Below are 10,797 nucleotides of genomic sequence, written 5' to 3'. Positions count from 1 at the left end.
CTTTCTTTCTTTCTTTCTTTCTTTCTTTCTTTCTTTCTTTCTTTCTTTCTTTCTTTCTTTCTTTCTTTCTTTCTTTCTTTCTTTCTTTCTTTCGTGTCAGTTTTAGGGCTTGAACTCAGGGCCTGGGTATTGTCCCTGAGTTCTTTTGCTCAAAGCTAGCACTCTACCACTTTGAGCCACAATGCCACTTCTACAGTTTCTAGTTTGGGGAACTGTTTTTTGGTTGTTGTTTTTTAATATTAGAGTTTGAATTCAGAGCCTTGTGCGTGCTAGGCAGCCATTTGAGTTATACTCCTGCTGGGCACCCACAGCAGAGTTAACATTAGAGACAGGTACCACCATGCTTTGTTCTTTGCAATAAGGTTTCACTGGTTTCTTTTGCCTGGGCTGACCTTGAATTGTGAACCCCCTATCTCTGCTGGGATAATGACAAGGAAGCCTAATTTGCCAATTTTTCTTGTATGATAAGTGATTACTATGTTCTTTTCCAAAAACCTGAAAATCTTTGCCTGAGAGCAAATTTGTTTCTTACACTTTCCTTTAGAAATTTTGTAGTTTTAGACTGCACACCTAGGCCAAAGAACCACCACAAGTTAATTTTTGTGATTATAGCAGTAAAATTCAAGATTGATTTCCTTTCTAGGTGACTATCCAGTTGTCCAAGCATCATGTATTGAAGATATGTTCTCCCCTCCCTCTACTGAACTGCCTTGACAACTCTGTGCGAAGCTGACCAAATATATCTGGAACTATGTTTGGCCTCTGTTCTATCCTGTTGATCAACTTGCATAATTTATTTTATTTTACTTTTTAGAGCTGAGGGCCAGACTCAGGGCCTTGCATTTGCTAGGCAAGTGTTCTTCCACTGAGCTAAATTCCCATCCTCTCAGCATGGATAATTAACCCTTGCCCTGAGCTAAATTCCCATCCTCTCAACATGGATAATTAACTTTTGCCTTATATCAGTACCTCACTGTGTAGCTTTGTAGTAAGTCTTAGCTGTGTTTCATTACTAGATATTATATAATGCTGGATTTGACCTATTAATGTTGAAGTTTTGCATCTATGTCTTCTTTTATTCTTCAGTCCTTTTAGAATCCTTTTGTCAGATCTTGATGTCAGAACAATTCTGGTCTCATTATATATGAGTTGAGAAACTTGTCCTATTTTTCTGAAAGACTAAGATTGTTATTTCTCTCATACCGTATTTCTTTAAAAATAAAATCTACCCATATTAACATTTATGCCTTTATGAGTTGTCTTTATGAGAAGATTTAATAATTACTGAAGATATTTAGAAAGCTTAGGACTTATTTATATTTCCTATTTCCTCTTGAGTCAGATTTTGAGAGTTGTGCTGCTCTCTTTGGTAAGCCTGCTTGTTTAGCCTGCTCTTGGCAAAGAACCTCAGAAAACTCACACAGATATCTGTAGATATCTACACCCACTCAGACCTTGTCTTGTGCCCTACTTCCAGCTACTCTACTAGCTATGTACTCTTGACCTCCACCTCCAAAGCTTAGGGACACTGCCATGCTCAAGTTAGCGTTGAACTCCCTGCACCACAATTCAGAAACTGTCCCAAGGAAATAGCCAATGCAATCAATGGACCCCACAAACTTCTGTCTGGGACCACAGTTTCATAATTTGGTTTTGCCCAATAGCAGAAAACATTTGCTTCATTTATTTTGTGCAGCTTAGTAGTTGCTTATCGTACATGGACTCGTCAGATACTAGGTACTGTATTATGACCAGAAAAAGCAGAAATCACCTTTTGTGATTTTAAGAATAACTACTAGTAAATATACATGAAATATGGGACCTCCTAGGACCTACATTTTCACCCTATTTCAGCAGTCTTATCTGGTGCCAGGCTACCAGGTACCTTATGCTTGTACAGATTACCTTAATCTCCATCCTTACTCCCCATCCCCCATTTCTTTATGGTGCTGGGGATGGAGCCCAGAGCTGTGCATACACGGCAAATGCTCTACCATTGAGCCATAGGCTCAGCCCCTTTCCTTGTCCCACATGGACCACAGAGACTGATGTGCCAGCTCCTCAGGGTTTTTGCATCTTTGGCAAGGTATTGGTGGCTCATACCTGTAATCCTAGCTACTCAGGAGGCTGAGATCTGAGGATCATGGTTCAAGGCCAGCCTAGGCAGGAAAGTCCTCTCTTTGGGACTCTTATCTCCAGTTAAATACCAAAAAAAGTCCAGAAGTGGAGCTGTGGCTCAAGTGACAGAGCGCTAGCCTTGAGCAAAAGAAGCTCAAAGACCAGGATACACCCACACATACCACAAAAAAACCAACAACAAAACCTTAAAAGGCTTTCCTTGAGGTAGCTTATTTGAATCCCAAAAGCCAATCATGGATGCCTTCTTACTTTACAAGAGTTATTCCTATCAGAATGAACACAGCGCATTAGAATTGTCCTTTTTCTGCCCCTGCTTCTTCTCATGGGAATTAACACCTATTTGTTACCAAATGGACAGACATCTAGAAGGAACCTGCCACCAAAAGAGTGCTTAGTATTTGCTGAGTGACTAATACAATAATACCACTAATGGGTACTTCAACCTGAGGCTTGTTTTTGTTTTCCTGTATAAAATAATTAGCATCATTAAACTGTCTTTCTTATGCTAGACTATAGAAATGGGTCTACAGTTCTTGGCACTGAGCTCCTGCCCTTCAGCTTCAGTGAGTCACAGTGTGTGTGTGTGTGTGTGTGTGTGATGCTTTTAGTGCATTCCCCATATACACTACCACAGCCTGGAGTGAGATATTTTGTGGCTTTCTACTTTTATGTTTATTCATTTGGGCTCTTTATGATCTCTGTTTTTATTTTGGGTCTGACAGGTCACCGGGGAATCTGGCTGTAGTGATATTGCAGAGTGTTCTGTGTCCCCAATGGCAGGGCAGGTACCGCCCCCTGCAGCCTCTAAACCTTCCATAATGGCTGTCTCCCTTGCCAGACAAAAGCCATCAGATATCCAAGTTACAAAATGAAAGCCGCAGCTTTTATTTTTTCAGGAGTCCATCTGGTTTTATTCTATCTTAGTAAGTAGTATGCTGAATTTGAACCCAGGGCTTCATGCATGCGAGGCAAGCACTCTATTACTAAGCCACAGCCCAGCCCCTGGCTCTACTTCTCTTAAATAAATGATTAGCAGTAGAAGAACTTTAGCTTTTTGAGGAACTGTCACCTTTTCCAAAATGGCTATACTATCTTACCTTCCTACCAGCAATATATGAGAATTTGAACCCTCTGCATCTTTTCTAGTGCTTGTAGCATCTTTCTTTTATTTCATCACCCTAGTAAGTATGTAGTAGTATCTGACTGTCATTTACATTTGCATTGCCCTAATAAATAATGGGACACAGAGCCCCCATTCATGTCTCTTAACCATGTGCGCTATCTTTAGAGAACTGTCCTATCAGATACATTGACAGTTTTAGAATAGGCCTTTGGTCATTCTGTTGAATTGCAAGTGTGTTTTATGGTTTTGTCTCGGGCCTCTTATCAGATATGTGACATACAACTGCTTTCTCCTATTCTGTGTGTCATCTTTTTACTTTCTTGATATTGTCTTCTGAAGTCCTTCGATTTTGGCAAACTCCAGTTCATCTATTACTTTGATCTGCTGCTTTGTCTTCTTGTTATCATGCCTGAGAAACACTTGCCAAATCCAACCAACCCATGAAGACCTCTGCCCATGTTTTAGAACTTTAGGTCTTACATTAAGGTCTTTGATTTTGAACTAATTTTTGTAGATGGTGTGAGAAGGATCCAACTTGAAAAATCCAACTATCCCAATATCATTTTTTTTCTTTTTTTCCTTCAGCAGTACTGGGGATTGAAGTCAGGGCCTCATTCTTGCTAGGCAGATGCTCAATCACTCGAGCTACTTTTCCAATCCTTATTGTGTGTTAGTTATTTTTTTAGATAGAGTCTTACTTTATGTGTAGACTGGCCTGCATTGCAATCCTCCTATGTGTACTTCGCCATGTCACTCTGACTAGAATATGTCGCTCTACCCAGCCATTGGTTGGAATGGAGTCTCCCCAGTTTATTTCTCCTGGGCTGGATCCCAAACCATGTTTTCCTTCCAAGTAGCTTGATCCACCTTGCCTGGTCTGCTCTTGGTATTTTTTAAATAATGCTTTACTTTTTTGCCTACACAGGCTTGGACCAAGATCCTTCTATGTATGCTCCCCACCAAACTTAGCATCATAGCTAGGTACCAGCACATCTCGCATCTTTTATTAAGATGGGGAGGTCTTAAAAGATTTTTTTGCGGGGGGGCGGGGGGAGGTGGGCTGGCTTCCAACTATGATCCTCCTGATCTCAGCCTCCGAAGTAGCTTCACTGATAGGCATGAACTACCATACCCAGCTTTTGGTTAAAATAAGGCTTAATGAGTTTTTTCCCTGGGTCAGCCTAGAACCATGATTCTCATCATCTCCTCTTCTTGAGTACCTGGGAAGTGAGGCACCCGTGTCTTGCCCAATGCCATTTTTTTTTTTTTGGGTCTGGTCGTGGGGCCTGAACTCTGGGCCTGGGCGCTGTCCCTCAGCTCTTCAGCTCAAGGCTAGCACTCTACTACTTGAGCCACAGCACCACTTCCGGCTTTTTTCTTTTTGTTTATGTGGTGCTGAGGAACTGAACCCAGGGCCTCATGCATGCAAGGCAAGCACTCTACCACTGAGCCACCTTCCCAGCCCAATGCCATTTTTTAAAGCTATTCTTTTCCCATTAATTTGCCTTAGAGCCCTTTTCTTAAATTGGAATCTTTGCCATAAAAATTAGGAGATCCCTTTTGGAGTCTCTTTTCTGTCCCATCAGTTGCTGTATATAACCTTACATCTATTACATAGTTTTAAGGTCTGTAGCTTTGAAATAATTTTAAAAATCAGAACACGGAGTAGTGCAATTTTCTTTTTCTTTTCTTTTCTTTTTTTGGTCGGTCATGGGGCTTGAACTGGGTGCTGTCCCTGTACTCTTCGGCTCAAGGCTAGAGCTCTACCACTTGAGCCACAGTGCCACTTCTGGTTTTCTGGTGGTTTATTGGAGATAAGAGTCTCATGGACTTTCCTGCCCAGGCTGGCTTTGAACTGTAACCCACAGATCTCAGCCTCTATCACTTGAGCCACAGCTCCATTTCTGCCCACCCCCCCCCACCCCTTATTCATGGGTAATTGGAGATTCTGATCTGGGCTGATTTTGAATCATGATCCTCAGATATCAGCCTCCTGAATAGCTAGGATTACAGGTGTGAGCCTCTGGCATCTGGCACTTTTGTTGCTTTCTAACATAATGCCTTTGGTTTTTCCTATCCATTTCTCCTGGTGAGGACCTGCAGCTCAATGATAAAATACAAGTTAAGAGTAGATATTATTCTTCTCAGGAGGAAGCTCTTGGTCTTTCACAAGTATCATATTTGCTGTGGCTTTTTTGTAGATGCTCATTAGCTAATTGGATACAGAAGTACCCATACATTTCTAGTTTGTCAAATATCACTATCATGGAAGAGTTTTGTAATTTACCAAAAGATTTTTCTAGATCCATTGAGATGATTGCATGGAATTTATCCTTTTTATGATATACTATATTAATTTTTCATAGGATTTTCATTATTTCATGGCCTTTCCTTGTAGTCTATAATCCATTTTGTAGGTTGCTGGATTTGGTGTGCTAGTATTTAGTTGAAGTTTTTGTATTCCCAGCTTCCTATGAGGATATTCATGTAGTTTCCTTTTTTGTGATATATAATATTGAACTCAGATCTAGGAAGTGTTCTTACATTTTTTCCTTCTTGGTGTGTGTGTGTGTGCATGCATGTGCACAGTCCTGGGCTTGAAACTCAGGGCATGGGTGCTGTCCCTAAGCTTATTTTGCTCAACTAGTGCTCTACCACTTGAGCCACCACCACATCAGACTTTTTGGTGTTTATTTAAGGATAAGAGTCTCACAGATTTTTCATGCCTAGGCTAGGTTTGGCCTGTGGTCCTCAGATTTTAACCTCCAGAGTAGCTAGGATTACAGACATGAGCACCCAGCAGTATTTACTTTGTTAATGCAGGCATTTATGGCTATAAATTTCCCTCTAAAAATATTTTTCCTCTAAGTTTCACTGTAAGAAACCTCCTACAAATTTTATTTTTTTAATTATTTGTTTCAAGAAATTGTCTAATTTCCCTCATAACTTCTTTAATTTATGGTGTAATTAGGAGTACTTAGAATACTTAAGGGTACTTCATGAGTTTCTCAAATACCCTTCTGTTATTGATTTCTAATTTTTGCTTGTATCATGGTAAAAGAACATACTTTATTTTAATACTTTTATTGATACTGGCTTTATGGCACAATAAATATATTAGTTAGATTTGTAATGCACTTGATAGTGTATACCTGCTGTTATTAGGTGGAGTGCTCTACAGCTGTCAGATTTAGTTTATACAGTTGTTCACATCCTGTATGTCCTCACTGACCTTCTACTATTTTATTCAATATTTAAAGTGAGCTAGGGGCCTAGAGGCATGGCCAATCAGTAGAGCACTTACCTAGCAAGTGTGACTCCCCAAGTTAAAATTCCTGTACCATATATTTAAAGAAATAAAGTGGAATAGGGCTGAAGGAGTGGCTCAAAATATTTACCTACCATGCATGAGGTCCTGGGCTTAATCTCCAGCATCACAAAGTAATTAATTAAAAATTAAAATGTAAAAATCAAACCTTGAAACTACTACAAAAAAGAGTAGAGGAAACATTAGAACTTCTCAGTGCAGGCAGGAACTTTCTGAACACAGTTTCAGGGGCTCAGCAAATCATAGAGAGAATTGACAACGAGATAACTGTAGACTACGAAGTTTCTCCATGGCAAAGGACTTAGTTTACAAGCTGTAAATACAGCCTACAGAATGGGAGATCTTTGCCAGCTACATGTGAGACAATGGCCTAATATCCAGAATATACAAAGAGCTCAAGAAAAAAAATCAACAGCCCAGTTAATAAATGGGAAAACAGGCAGCATAAAGACTTCTCAGAAGAAGTAAATATGGCCAATGGACACATGAAAAAATACTCCACATACCTGGCTACAAAGTAAATGCAAATCAAAACAATGAAATTCCATCTCACCCCAGTTAGAATGGCCATCAATACAAGTAACAGATGTGGGGGGAAAGGAAACCTAATGTACTTATTGGCAAGAATGGTGAGCTACTCTGGAAAGCAGTTTGGAGATTCCTCAGAACACTAAATCTAGAACTACCCTATGATCCACCAATACTAATAATTCTTGAGCATTTATCTAAAGATTATAAACCAAGAAACAATAGACACTTTAACAACCATGTTCATTGCCACATTAGTCACCACAGCCAAGATATAGAAACAGCCCAGATGCCCATCAGTGGTTGAATGGATTAAGAAAAATATGAACACACACACACACACACACACACACACACACACACACACACTGGAACTTTACTCATCCATTAGAAAAAATGATATTACATCATTTGCAAAGAAATTGCTTGACCTGGAAAAATTAGGTTAAGTAAATCAGGCCCAAAGAGATAAAGAATGCATGTTTCCTTTAGATTTTTAGTTTTTATTTTTGGTCGGTTATGGGGCTTGAACTCTGGCCTGAGCACTGTCCCTCAGCTCTTCAGCTCAAGGCTAGTGCTCTACCACTTGAGCCACAGCACCACTTCCGATTTTCTGGTGGTTTGTTTATTGGAGATAAGAGTTTCGTGGCTAATAAAATTAAATTAAATTTAAAAAAAAGAGTTTCGTGGCTTTTCCTGCCTAGGCTGGCTTTGAACAGCGATCCTCAGATCTCAGCCTCCTGAATAGCTAGGATTACAGGCATGAGCCACCGGTGCCCAGTGATTTTTATTATTATTATTATTAATTTTTGTCAGTCCTGGAGCCTAGGTACTCGCCCTGAGCTCTTCTACTGAAGGCTAGTGCTACACCACTGTGGGCCACAGTGCCACTTCCAGTTTATTGGTGGTTATTGGAGATGAGTCTCACAGACTTTGCAGCCTGGACTGGCTTTGAACCACAATCTTCAGATCACAGCCTTCTGAGTAGTTAGGATTATAGGTGTGAGCCACCAGAATAGCACTGAAATCTCCAACTATAGTGCTGACATCTCCAACTATTACTATTGGATTTTAAATTTTTTTCTCTTTAGTTCTGTCAAGTTTGCTTCATGTGTTTGGGGTTCTACTTTTCAATTCATACATTGCTACTTTTCAGTACTAGAGTTTGAACTCAAGGCCTCAAGCTTGCTAGGCAGGTACTTTTTATTTTTTAGCCATAACCCCAATCTGCTTTTGTTTGAGTTATTTTTCAGTTATAATTTTGAGGTTTTGTTCCAGGACTAGCTTCAGACTATGATCTTCCTCCCTATGCCTCTCATGTAGTTAAGATCACAGGTACATGTCACCGCATCCAGCTTATTGAAGTGAGAATCTCAATAATGTTTTAGCCAGACTGGCCTTGATCTGTGGTCCTCCTGATCTCTGCCTTTCAAGTACCTGAAATTACAAGCATGTACCATTACAACCAGGCCAATTAGATCTTTTTGATACTGTGGTTCTTTTATTTTTACTAAATGTCATTGTTCCTTATAATTGCATATAATATATAACATTATATACATAAAAACTATATATTATATGTAATAAATAATAATATATAATACACAATTATATAATATAATTATAAGATATATATTATATATATTTTAATGCCAGTCCTGGGGCTTTAACTCAGTTCTGGGTGCTGTCCCCTGTGCTTCTTTTCTGTTCAAGGTTAGTGTTATACCACTTAAGCCAAAGATCCACTTTCACCTTTTTTGGTAATTTAGTAGAGATAAGACTCTCATGGACTTTCCTGACCAGGCTGGCTTTGAACTGTAATCCTCAGATCTTAGCCTCTTCAGAAACTATGATTACAAGCATGAACAACCAGATTCCAGCTCCTTGTAATAATTTTTATCTTAAAACTTTTTGAGGGGCTGGGAATGTGGTTTAGTGGTAGAGTGCTTGCCTAGCTTGCATGAAGACCAGTGTTCAATTCCTCCATACCACATAAACAGAAAAGGCTGAAAGTTGTACTGTGGCTCAAGGGGTAGAGTGCTAGCCTTGAACAAAAGAAGTTCAGGGACAGTGCCCAGGCCCTAAATTCAAGCCCCAGGACTGGCAATATTAAAAAAAAAAACTTACTGTTTGAAAATAAAGCCCCTCCAGCTTTTTTGAAAATCATTTGCATCATATTTTTTCATCGTTTCTTTTTAACATATTTTTATATCTTAATCTAAAAGGTTATCTCAGCATAGAACTAGACTATATTTTTGTTTTTATATACTCTGCCACTTTTATTGAAGTTATTTCATGGGTTGGTTTTATTATAATTTCTGGTAAGGGAAATTTCCATTTTCTATTAGTTTTATATAATGCCTGTATCTACATAATCTACATCTATCCTAATGTATTTTAACCTTCACTACTTCTTCCACCTCCTGTTTTTCTGTATGTCTATATATTATCTACATCTATATCCTGATCTACTTTAAATTTCACTAATTCTTCTACATCCTCAGAGTGCCTGTGGAAAAATCCTCAAATATTTTTCTTTGTCTTTGATATTTTCTATTCATCATTCTCATCATTCTCATACTTTTGTTTCATTCTTAGACATGATTTCATTCTTTGAGCATATTTTCAAAAGCCAACTTAAAATCTTTGTCTAGACTAGTATATCCAACATCTGGGTTTTCTCAGGGACAATTTCTATTGCTTACCTTTTTCCTTTGGATGGGCTATATATTTTTATCTCTTTTAATCTCTTTTGCTTTTTATCTCATCACTTCTGTTGAAATGTGATTTTTAAATAATATGTAGCACCTTCAAAAGTTAGGTGTTCTCTGCTTCCATGTTATGTGTATTGCTTTTATTTCGCAATTGATTGGTTTTGTTTTTGTTGTTGTTGTTGGTGGTGTGTGTGTGTGTGTGTGTGTGTGTGTGTGTGTGTGTGTGTGTGTGTGTGAGGTCTGAATGCTATCCCTGAGCTCTTTTTCTCAGGGCTAATGCTCTACCATTTAAGCCATAGCTCCACACCCAGCTTTTCAGTGGTAATTAGAGATAAGAGTCTCACAGACTTTCCTGCAAGGCTTGGCTTGCAGGAAATCCTTAGATCTCAGCCTTTTAAGTAGCTAGGGTTGCACCAAACTCTAGATTATTTTATACTTATCTATTAAATCTGTAGTTCTTGTTCTACCACCAATCCTGGCTCACTTATTTTATTGTCAGCTAATGACTGGACAGATATTTCTTTAAGCACTTGATATCAATGTGCCTTTCAGTCTTTGCCGAGGGTCTCTATGTTGAGGCTGGGGCATTCATTCCTTCAGACATTCAACCAGACAGCTGAACAGTCTGTCTTGGCTTCTCACCTGGGCTTCTTCAAAGCTTCAAGATTATTTTTATGTATGCTAGAAAACAAGACTCAGGTGAGAAGCATCAAATTCTACAAATGCTACATCATCAATGCTACAATTCTACTAAAAATAAAAAGTGTAGAAATAGGTGAAAACCGATGGTGTTCTCAGGTTTTTATTGAGTATATGCTCAGCTTTCTAGTGTCTCAGAATTTTATTTTATTTTTTTTGTTTTTTTTTTAATTTTATTTTATTTTATTTGTGAACATACTGTACAGAGGGGTTACAATTACATGGGCAGGATAATGCGTACATTTCTTACCAAGCATTGCAGCCTC

Source organism: Dipodomys ordii, unplaced genomic scaffold (assembly GCF_000151885.1).
Source record: "Dipodomys ordii isolate 6190 unplaced genomic scaffold, Dord_2.0 Scaffold32, whole genome shotgun sequence".
NCBI lineage: Eukaryota > Metazoa > Chordata > Mammalia > Rodentia > Heteromyidae > Dipodomys > Dipodomys ordii.
This window is presented reverse-complemented; position numbering follows the sequence as displayed.